Below are 12,393 nucleotides of genomic sequence, written 5' to 3' on the forward strand. Positions count from 1 at the left end.
AATAAAAATCCACCTCAAAATTGCTTAGTGGCCAGGCATGCTGGCTCATGCCCATAATCCCAGCACTTTGGGAGGCCAGGGTGGGTGTATCACCTGTTTATCTTCAGGCCACCTTAGATCCACCCATCCTATTTGCTTTTTTTTTTTTTCTGAGGGAGAATGTTTGTTTAATCCCAGCACATCCTCTGCTGTCCTGCCCTGTGTCTTTGGGGGATGGCGAGTATGTCCAACAGCTTCACTTTTTCTTGGGCTCCTTGCAAGCCACCACATACCTCTGGGCCACATTGAAGGGAGGGGGATAGCCATCTGCATAGAAGGTGTCTTCAGACAGGACTGAGTAGTCATCCTGGGACTGCTGTGGGGGCACATGGATCAGGGCGCAGTAGAAGCAGATGGTCTGGGGATACAGGGCCAGCACGAGCTGCTCCTTCTGGAACAAGGCCTCGAGGTCTGTCTCAGGGCTGGCCTTCCACTGAGGCAGCGGGATGACCCAGCGTCGGCTCAGGGCATGTCTCTCTTTGCCTTCTTCATCGATGTCATCTACCTCATACTTGGTGGTGTGGCTGTAACTGACCACCTCAGCCAGGATCCACTGCTCGTCCCCATCCATGGCCTTCACCGGGGCAGCCACCTTGTCTCCGGGTCTGGCCACGTAGTCCCCTGAGGTGGGGATGGCCCCACAGAGGGGTAGGGGCTTGTCACCAGGCTTCCGGATCCACAGGGGCAGCGTCATCATGGCTGACTGCTGCAGCAAGGTCATCAGCACCCCTCCACGCATCGTCTTCCAGGGCGGCTTCGAATCATCGATCACTAGAGACCAGCGATCTTGGCAACAATCTGCCTCTCCTCCAACAGAGACTTGATTTCTGTGATCTTGTCCCGAGCTTTCCGAAGGATGTTGCACTCAGCCTCTGCATCGGCCTTGGTGGTTGTATGGAGGCCACGCATCTTGTTGTCTGTCTGCATCTGCTCATGGGTCTTCTGGATGTTCACTAAGTTGTGTTCGCTCTGTGAACGCTCTTCCTGGGTTTGCCTGATCAGCTGATGGAGCTCTGTGAGAAGCTCTGCAATGCGGGAATCGTCAGACACGAGGGCCGTGGTCTACAGGGGTGCCGAGTCTCGGACAAAACAAGCTCGTCGGGCTGGAAGCTTCAATGAGAGGAGCAGGTGATTTGTCCAACGCTTTTTCAGAGCCTGCGGATGGTCAGGGACCTCCGTCCGAAGATTGGCGGCACGTCAAGAACCACACATGCTTTTTTCCTTTTATGAGCATAGTCGCGCCTTTTTAAAACATGTATTTATTTTTAGATATGGCTGTGTGGCCCAAGCTGGTCTCAAACTCCTGTTGGCCTCTAGAGTAGTAGGGTTACAGGTGGGAGCCACCATGCCAGGCCTGTGAACATATTAAAGTGAACCCATGAATTGGTCAGAATTCTTGTGGTTGTAAATGCCAGAAATCTAACCCAGGCCAGCTTAAAGAAAGTAGTCCAAAGGGATTCAGACATGTCTGGATCAAGGAGAGCATCAGAACTCTCTTTCTTTCCATCTTTCAGGATTTATTTGACTCTGTTTGGCTTCATTCTCAAACGGGTAGCAAGAGGGCTGCTGTTGTGCCAAGACAAGCCATCACTGCTGTGTATCTTTTTGTTTTTTTTTTTTTGAGACAGAGTCTTGCTCTGTTGCCCAGGCTGAGAGTGCAATGGTGTAATCTCGGCTCACTGCAACCTCCACCTCCTGGGCTCAAGCAATTCTCCTGCCTCAGCCTCCCGAGTAGCTGGGATTACAGGTGCCTGCCACCATGCCCAGCTAATTTTTGTACTTTTATTAGAGATAAGGTTTCACCACTTTGGCTAGGCTGGTCTCAAACTCCTGGCCTCGTGATCCACTCACGTTGGCCTCCCAAAGTGCTGGGATTACAGGTGTGAGCCACCACCCTGCCCAGCCTGCTGTGTATCTTATAATGAGACAGAAAGAAAAAAAGATGGCAGGAGAGAAGGAAAAGAGAGAGAGACCGTCTTTCTTCTAATGTTCATATAATAAATATGAAGGGTCTTACTAACTCACAAGCCTATCCTTGGACCAATCATTGGCGCCAAAGGAATACAGACCTTGGACTGGCCAGTCTTGAGTCTTCTGCCAAGACCCATACCACAGGGACTGAGCTGGACTGGGGAGAGAAGGAATGATTTCCCGTAGGAAGACAGGTCAAGCAACGAAAATGTGCCTGCCACACCCTAGAAGGCTGTGGCACATGAGGACATGAGCCATGCAGGACATGAGGACAACCCAGGGTTCTAGCACAAGCTAAGACTTCAGGGCACCTTCCAAGAAACCAGAAGGAAAGAATACAAGGAACTAGAGTTTTTGGAGGGCCTAGTATGTGTTGACCCAAGGACCCAGAGCTACTTGAAAGTAGCAGAAGCTGGGCTTAAACCCATGTGGTTTTTAGTTCCAAAGTTTATGCTGTTAGCACTGGAAGGACTAATCAAAGACAGAGGGGCTGAGTCAGAGGAGCTTCATTCTTGTGATAGTGAGGGATGTCCAAGAGGCACCATGGAGGGGGCACTTAGCCCAGCCTGGGAATATAAATCAGAGAAGTCTTTCTGATTCCACTACCCAGGGGGAAAGAAGTCATTATAGGAAAATGATACTTGCACATGTATGCTTACAGCAGCACAATTTGCAATTGCAAAAATATGGAATCAGACTAAACGCCCATCAATCGATGAGTGGATAAATAAAATGTGGTATATATATAAAATCCAAGCACTTTGGGAGGTTGAGGCAGGAGGATCACTTGAGCCCAGGAGTTGGAAACCAGTGTAGGCAACATGGTGAGACCCTGTCTCTACAAAAAAATTGTTTTACATTAGTTGAGTGTAGTGGTGTGTGCCTGTGGTCGCAGCTGTGGGGGAGGCTGAGGCAGTAGGATCACTAGAGCCTGGGAGGTCAAGGCTACAGTGAGCTGTGTTCATGCCATTGCACTCCAGTCAGGGTAACAGAGTAAGAGATTCTGTCTCAAAAACAAAAAACAAGGAAAAAGGAAAAATGGAGTCAATCTTCTCAAACCTCGTTGGTTATTTATCAACTAAGTGTGTGTAATATTTTAAATTCTTCATTGCCATTGTTCTCAGTATCCTCACCAGGAGTAGATTCTGTCTTTAAAAAAAAACCATTTTTTGGCCTGGCACAGTAGCTCATGCCTGTAATCCCAGCATTTTGGGAGGCTGAGGTGGGCAGATCACTTGAGGTCAGGAGTTCAAGACCAGCCTGGCAAACATGGTGAAATCCTGTCTCTACTGAAAAATGCAAAAAAATTAGCTGGGCATGGTGGTGCACATCTGTAGTCCCAGCTACCCAGGAGGCTGTGGTGGGAGAATCTTGAACCTGGGAGGAAGAGGAAGAAACGGCTTTCTTTGCTCATTCATAAGAAGCAACTCCTCATCTGTTCAAGTTTTACCATGAGATTTCAGCAATTCAGCTGCATCTCAGGGTATACTTTTAGTTCTAGTTCTCTTGCTATTTGTACCACATCTGCAGTTACTTCCTCCACTGAAATCTTGAACCCCTCAAAATTATCCATGACTTTACACATAAAATTAACCAAAAAATCATCCATGAGGGTTGAATTCAACCTCTTCCAAAACTACTGTTTATATTGATATTTTGACCTCCTCCCATGAATGACGACAAATGATCTTAATGGTATCTAGAATGGTGAATACCTTTCCTGAAGTTTTCAGATTTCCTTTTTTCCCAGATCTGGCCAGATTCAGTGGCTCACACCTGTAATCCCAGCACTGTGGGAGGCTGAGGTGGGTGGATCACCTGAAGTCAGAAGTTCAAGATCAGCCTGGCCAATATGGGGAAATCCCATCTCTGTTAAAAATAAAAAAATTAGCTAGGCATGGTGGCACATACCTGTAATCCCAGCTACTTGGAAGGCTGAGGCAAGAGAATCATCTGAACCTGGAAGGTAGAGGTTGCAGTGAGCTGAGATTGCACCACTGCACACCAGCCTGGGCTACAGAGAAGACTCTGATTCAGAAACACTGAACAAAACAAAAACAAAATACAGATCTATCAGAGGAATCACTATCTATGGCACCTATAGCCTTATGAAATGTATTTCTTAGGTAATAAGACTTGAAAGTCAGGCTGGGTGCGGTGGCTCATGCCTGTAATCCAGCACCCTGGGAAGCCTAGGTAGGTGGATCAATTAAGCTCAGGAGTTCAAGACCTGCCTGGGCAACAAAGCGAGACATCTCCCCACCCCTACCTCCACCACCATCTCTACAAACAACAACAACAACAACAAGATAACAAAAATTAGCCAAGTATGGTGGCGCGTGACTGTGGTCTTAGCTACTCAGGAGGCTCAGGTGGGAGGATGGCTTCAGCCTGGGGGGCAGAGGCTGCAGTGAGCTGAGATCATGCCACTGTATACCAGACCAGGAAGCAGACTCAGAGTCAGACTCTGTCTCAAAAAAAAAAAGAAAGTCAAAATCACTTCTTGATCCATGGGTTACAGAATGGTTGTTGTATTAGCAGACATGAAAACAACATTGTTGGAAATGGGTTTATAATGTCAGGAAATATCCACACAGAGACAATGGATCACTCAGCAAGGGTAGTTTACTTCCTGCAGAAAGGGTGCAACTCGCCAGCAGTCTTGCCACAAGAGCACACATGAACAAGGAGACAGGGCATTTATAATTTTCAAAACCTGATGCAATTGCCCTACTACTGTGTCTAGTTTCCATTGGCTGGAATGGGACCTCACATTCTATGATTGACCCGATTGGCTAAAGAACTTGGAAATTTACTGAATAGATAAGGGGAAAGAAGACGAGAAAGAAGACAAGGAAAAAGAGGAAGCTAGTCAGGAGAAGGTCAGGAGGGTTTCCAAATAAAGAATGGCATACACCAGGGTTTCGGGCTTGCCCAGTCCTGTTCAGACATGCCGGAGTGAGTCAAGCTAGCTGATTTAAGAAGTAGCTGATTTAGAGACTATATATACATGGGTATATGTTTATGCTAATAGCGAATAATGGCCATAGAGCAAGAGATTGTAACTTCTTATAATGTAGTCTAAGTTATAAATTTTGAAGAAGAACTTTCCCATCTCTCATAAACATCAATCGCCTCATACATCTCTGCCAGAGTTCCTGGGTGACCAGGTACATTGTAAATGAGCAGTCACATTTTGAAAGAAATCTTTCTGAGTAGTGGGTCCCAACAGTGAGCTCAAACTACTCAGTAAACTATGCTATAAATAGATGTGCTGTCTTCTAGGCCTTGTTCCATTTAGAAAGCACATGCAGAATATATTTGGCATAATTCTTAAGGCCCCTAGGATTTTCGGAATGGTCAATGAGCACTGGCTTCAACTTAAAGTCTCATTGATCAGGGTGGTTGTTGCTAAGGGTTAGGGTGGCTATGGCTATTTTTAAAAATAAGGAACAATTGGCTGGGCACCGTGGCTCACACCTGCAATATCAGCACTTTGGGAGGCTGAGGTGGGCTGATCACTTGAGATCAGGAGTTCAAGACCAGCCTGGCCCACATGATGAAACCTCGTCTCTACTAGAAATACAAAAAAGTTAGCTGGATGTCATGGCACACACCTGTAATCCCAGCAATTTGGGAGGCTGAGCCAGCAGAATCTCTTGAACCCAGGAGTGGAGGTTGCAGTGAGTTGAGATCACACTACTACCCGCCAGTCTGGGCAGTAGAGGGAGACTCCATCTCAAATAAATAATGAATAAAAATAAAGCAACAATCAGGTTTGCACCATTGTTTGATTCTTCTTTTCACTTGAATACTGAATACTTAGAGATCATTGTAGGTTATTCACTGGCCTAATTTCACTATTGTTATGTCTCAGGGAATAGGGAAGCTCAAGGAGTAGAGCAGTCAGAACGCACACAAGATTTGTGGATGAAGTTCACTGTCTTACATGGGTGTGGTTTGTGGCACCCGCAAACAATCACAGTAATAATGACAAAGATTACTGATCACAGATCACCGTAACAGACGTAATAATAACAAAAAATTGTGAAACACTGCAAGAATTACCAAAATGTGACATAGAGGCACAAAGTGAGCACATGATGTTGGTAAAATGGCGCTGATAAACTTGCTTCAGGCATAGTTTCCACTGAGGACCACACTCTGATATTTTTTCTCTCTTGCCCAAATTCCTATCTTAAGGGACCTGGGGAGTCATGCCCTACAAAAAATAAAGTCTCATCAGATGAGTTTTATTTAACCCTATATAATGTGGCTTACTTTCCAACCTGACTCTGGCATAACATCACATGACAGATAAAGGAATAAATAAAAAATTTTATCCCAAAATTCTTTTTGCCATATTTTGAAATGGTCCTGCAAAGCCATCTTTTATGGGGGTAAATTTGCATGTGTAAAGAATCTCTGAGGCGGGGCATGGTGGCTCACACCTGTAATCCCAGCACTTTGGGAGGCCCACAAGGGCAAATTGCTTGAGTCCAGGAGTTGGGTACCAGCCTGGGTGACATAGGGAGACCCCATTGCTTCAAAAAAAATTAGCTGAGCAAGGTGGTACACACCTATAGTCCCAGCTACTCAGGAGGCTGAGGTGGGAAGATCACTTGAGTCCAGGAAGTTGAGGCTGCAGTGAGCCATGATCACACCAATGCATTCCAGCCTGGGCAACAGGGCAAGATCCTGTCTCTAAACAAACAAACAAACAATAAAAAACCAAAAAAGAATCTTTTTTACACAACCATATCTTTCCCCTTCCAAGCCCTCCCAATCCTGAAGAGATTAGCTGAGAGTCTAACACCTTTTAAAGGTCTGAATAGGAAATATTTGCCATCTACTGCCTCTAAGGGCAGCCACCTATGAAACTTACATAATAAGAACCTTGGTCTCCACAACTTCTTATTGTGACTCAGACACTCCTTTCCAATGATTCCAGGTTTTTAGATAATAATTCTCTCAACCAATTGTCAATCAGAAAATCTCCAAATTCACCTATGACCTATAAGCCCCCACCACACGTCCCCTTCAAGTTATCTCACCTTTCCCATCGAACCAATGTATACCTCACAGATATTGATGTCTTACATCTCCCTAAAATGTATAAAACCAAGGTGTAACCCTACCATCTTGGACACATATTCTTAGGACCATTTGAGACTGTGCCTCAGACCATGGTCACTAATGTTTGGCTTAGAATAAATCTCTTCAAATATTCCACAATTTGGTTCTTTCTGTCACATCACAAACCTTCTATTTTTTTGTTTTTGGGTATTTTAAAAATTTATTTCTATTTTAAGTAGCCCACAGACCCAATTCTTTGAGGACTGAGCTGATTTCTCATGCATGGTCTATAGACCCTCCTCTAGGAAACTTACTATCCCCTTCCAAAAAAGTCTGCCTCTTCCATCATGATGCACATTTTAAGTTAAAATTGCCAAGTTTATTGAATAAAGCTGAAAAGAGCAGTAAACAGACAAAAATGCATCCACCTAAATATTTACATAGTTCAGTAACTGTTAAAAGTATTCATGTCCAGAGGTTAATGCACAGGAAAGTGTTGGTAATAGCATCTGGATGTCTTGGAATGCTGAGAGCAATGTATAGACACACAAAAACATTGAGGTTTACCTGTAGATCAATTGACAAACCTATGCAGTCTCCACAGAATCACACATTCTAGTTCCAATTCCTCCTTTTAGGCACAAGCAAGTTGCCACATTCTTTGCAGTGGTTCACACTGACCATTAATGGTGTTGAACCATAGAAACAAGTTTAAATATACCTTCATTTACAGAGCCATCCATCCCAGCAGTGAAGTATGCAACATGCTTCAAAGAATAAGAAGAGAACTTTAGGGCTGGGCGTGGTAGCTCTCACCTGTAATCCCAGCACTTTGGGAGGCTGTGGTGGGTGGATCATGAGGTCAGGAGTTCAGGACCAGCCTGACCAACATGGAGAAACACCATCTCTACTAAAAATACAAAAATTAGCTGGGCGTGGTGGCACGCACCTGTAATCCCAGCCTCAGGAGGCTGAGGCAGAAAATTGCTTGAACCCAGGAGGCAGAGGTTGCAGCGAGCCAAGATCACGTCACTGCACTCCAGCCTGGGTGACAGAGTGAGACTCCATTTCCAAAAAAAAAGAAGAGAACTTTAAAAGCCCAGATTCAGGACAAGAGTGAAACTCTGTCTCAAAATAATAATAATAATGAATGGAGAAAAGCAAGTAGGGTCTGTGCAACACAGTGCAGTGTATTCTACAGAATATTTTTAAGGCCATGGCACTCTATAAATTAACACTGATATTCATTAAAAGAACTTACTGTTGACTACACCCTGAGTGCTCAACACATTTGGAAATGTAGTATGTTGTGGTCCTGCACGTCTGCCGGGGGACTACCGACCTGCAGGAGTCCCCGAGACCGCCAACATAGATGTCTCATTCAACCTGAGGGAGAGAGTGCGCGGAAGTGAAAGAAAATAGAAAAGCGGAGTCTGGAGGGCTGGCTTAGGCTATGTCCAAGCAGCAATTTTATTTTTGCAGTATGTTTCCTTATATACTTTTCTGAAGTCAAGGTTGTTTACACCAGATCAAAGTACTTAAGTTACAGTAAGCAAGTTACGCCCACTAAGTTACGCCCAGTAAGTTAATCCCATTAAGTAGGTTACGCCCAGTAAGTAGGTTACTTTCAGTAAGTAGGTTACGCCCAATAGATCAATGTAAGTAAGCTATAGTCACGCCCTGTAAGCTATGGTAAGTAAGTTACAGTTACTCCCTGTAAGCTGTGGTAAGTAAGTTACAGTTATACCCAGTAAGTTGGTAAGTTATCAAGTGTAAATACTTAAGTTAATATTTTACAATGAAGGTAACTAGGGTCCAAAATGAACACAATCAAGCAATAAACCATAAGAAACTGAAAGTGGACACATTGCCTCCCAAGTCCTCATATCCATAAAGTAATGTCTGTTAATTATTTAGAATAACATAGTCCCTCTCTCGGTTCCTGCTTTCCCTCAGCTCGACTCCCCCAACCAGGTGTCTGTGTCTGGGCTCAAGCTCACCGTATGGCGAGGCCCATTTCCCAGGGGCCTCACACGGGAGCGATCCCCACAGATTCCCTCAGTAGTCTACATAAGTACTGCTTAACAAAAGAAACAAAATCACACACAATGTGAGGCAACATAAAAGCAGGTGTACCATAGAATTTTATCTACTGCGGTGGTCTATATAAATAATAATTTACAAATGAATCAGAATTACTATGTCCCTTTATGTATACAGAAGTCACTAAACTACAAAATGTGTTCATTTGAAGTTTTTAGACATCTCTGTATCACAGAAGCAAACAAACAGTGTCAGTTCCTCAGTTCTCTGTGTGACTGATTGTTCAACAACCTGTGGACGTTGAGCATGTTTATATTAGATAAAGCAGGCAAGTCTAGAGTTGCCACAATAATCACGATGTCTAGACTGGGTGCAGTGGCTCACGCCTGTAATCCCAGCACTTTGGGAGGCTGAGGTGAGTGGATCACAAGGTCAAGAGTTCAAGACCACCTTGGCCAACATGATGAAACCCCATCTCTACTAAAAATACAAAAATTAGCTGAGTGTGGTGGTGCATGCCTGTAGTCCAGCTACTCAGGAGACTGGGGCAGGAGAATCACTTGAACCCAGGAGGCAGAGGTTGCAGTGAGCTGAGGTTGGGCCACTGTACTCTAGCCTGGGCAACAGAGTGAGACGCCATCAAAAAAAAAAAAAAAAGATATCTAATGGCACCAGTCCAAAGAGTGCCAAACCTTACATCAATGAGAGAGAAGACTAAAAAATGTGTATTTGTTTATAAGCATCTTTTGTGCTGACTGTCAGCTTCGTGATTGGATATAAAAAGTCACAAGTTAGAAGGTCATGCAGCAGTACTGATTTAATGATTGGAGATGGAACGAACAGATGTTTGAACAAAGTCTGACATTCTTAACAGGTTTCATTATGTTAGGTGGAATACTCTAAATTCATGAAAGCTTTGAGAAAATCTTCAATTCTCAACACCTTAAAAAAGTATGCTGAGCCAGGAACAAAAAACAAAAGATGGAAATAATGACCTGGACAGATACAAAACAGCATGCTTTAGTTCTCCCAGATCCCAACTGCCATCAGGTGATAAAGAATTCTCAGAAAGCAGAATACCTTTCACATTTATCAGGTAGAATCTGACCAGTGTAAAGAACCAACACTGATCTGGCGCCTCGGCTCGCTTTCTGCAGACCATTTTGGTTCCTAAGATGTAATTATACATTTCACATGCATCTATGTGATAAACATTATGTTTACATATATCCCACATGAGTCGTTCAGACCTAAAGGTTTTCTAAATACTGTGTGTGGCATTAGAAACTTCATGCTGTATCAAGTCAATGTTAGTATTAAGCTACTGGACTCTATAGTAGTGAAATACTACAGATGGACATTTACTGAAAACCAATATAAAAATCTGACCCAGAAAGACCAGAATGAAAATGTGCAATTTTCTTGATTTAAGATGGTCAAAATTGTGTGTGTGTTTTTTCTTTGTTTTTGTTTTTTAAATCTCACTCTGTTGCCCGGGCTGTAGTGCAGTGGCGAGATCTCAGCTCAACACAACCCCTGCCTCCCAGGTTCAAGCAATTCTCCTGCCTCAGCCTCCTGAGTAACTGGCATTACAGGTGCATGCCACCATGTCCAGCTAATTTTTGTACTTTTAGTAGAGACGGGGTTTCACTATGATGACCAGACTAGTCTCGAACTCCTGACCTTGGGATCTGCCTGCCTCAACCTACCAAAGTGCTGGGATTACAGCTGTGAGCCACTGTGTCCAGATTTTTTTGCTCTTTTTTTTTTTTTGAAGTTCTACACATGGTTTAAGGCATGTTTAACCTTTCTGCGTGTGCTGACTTTATAATGACGACTCTAGCTATTCTTTATGAAGGATTAGGGATACTCATCTTCAGCAGTGCACATGAGAAACAAACTCTGAAAAAGGCAATTCCTTGGGTTTAAGAAGGACAGTATTCTAGGAATTACATCAAAGGAACGGACAATAATTCTAGGATTATAGCCAAGAAGGAATGGAAGACTTCAGGAGATGCTTCAGCTTCTAGATTTTGAATGCTGAATAAGCCATTGAAGTGTGATAGCTATATTACCCTTTTTTTTGCAAGAAATTGAGTAGCAGCAAATTTCTCTATTCTGAATAGCAGATGGATTCTTTTTGATTAGCTGTTTCTCATCCAAGGCATTAGGAAGATCTCTCTTGTCTCCAAGCACTAGCACTGGAATTCCTTGCAACTGTAGTTTATCTAGAAGATTATGTAGCTCATTTAGGGAAGCTTCTATCTTTTCACGATCTGCAGCATCTATCATGTAAACAATAAATAGCCTTGACTCCTCTGCAATACCACTCCCATGTGCTTTGAAATTGGGTTTTGTTCTCCTCTGCCCCAGATCTTTATTGAGACATTACCTTTAGTTACCTTCCTCATGTTGAAGCCCACTGTGGGTATCAGAGCTTCACGGAATTGACCTGACACGATGACATTGATGAAGTTGGTCCTGCCCAAGTACTGCAGTCCCACAAGCCTCAGCTCCATCTCCTCCTTCCAGAAGAGTGAATGGAGCCAGTCCAGCAGGTGAGAGATGAGCGCCCCAATTTGTTAAAATTATAAAATCTACAGGCTGAGCATGATGACTCATGCCGGTAATCCCAGCACTTTGGAAGGCTGAGGCAGGAGGATCGCTTGAGCCCAGGAATTCAAGACCAGTCTAGGCAACAAAGTGAGACTCTGTCTCTACAAAAAAAAAATTAAAAAATTAGCCAGGCGTAGTGGCATGCATCTGTAGTCCAACCTACTGGGGAGGCTGAGCTGGGAGGATCACTTGAGCCCAGGAGGCAAAGGCTGCACTGAGTTGTGTTTGCACCACTGTGCTTCTGCCTGGGTGACAGAGCAAGACCCTATGTCAAACAAACACACAAACAAACTCTACAAAGTGCAATAAAGTGAAATGCAATAAAACAAGGTATGCCTGTATACAGAAAGATGTGTGTCAGTTATATGCAAATATTGCACTATTCTACATAAGGGATTTCAGCATCCACATATTTTGGAAACATGGAGGCACTAGAATCAGTCCCTGGTGGATATCAAGGGCTGACTATATATTCATTCAAGCAACAACAAGAGAGCCTCATGACTGGAGTACCAGTCAGGGACAGTAATTGAGCAAGAGCCATATCACAGTGGGGCTTGGTAAGGAATTCGGATATTATTTTAGGAATTAGGCATAATGAGAAACTGGAAACTACCGAAAGGTTTTTTGTTTTGTTTTGAGACAGGG

At 43.8% G+C, this 12,393-nt stretch overlaps 2 pseudogenes; both read right to left on the reverse strand.

Annotated features, from left to right (window-relative positions):
* Positions 1 to 201: 201 nt before the first annotated feature.
* Positions 202 to 2,147, reverse strand: LOC100406970 (SAGA-associated factor 29 pseudogene; annotated as a pseudogene).
* An 8,997-nt stretch (positions 2,148 to 11,144) lies between these two features.
* LOC100407328 (ADP-ribosylation factor-like protein 8B pseudogene) lies at positions 11,145 to 11,708 on the reverse strand (annotated as a pseudogene).
* Positions 11,709 to 12,393: the final 685 nt, after the last annotated feature.

The sequence above is a fragment of the Callithrix jacchus genome, chromosome 7 (genome assembly GCF_049354715.1).
Source record: "Callithrix jacchus isolate 240 chromosome 7, calJac240_pri, whole genome shotgun sequence".
In the NCBI taxonomy this organism is placed as follows: domain Eukaryota; kingdom Metazoa; phylum Chordata; class Mammalia; order Primates; family Cebidae; genus Callithrix; species Callithrix jacchus.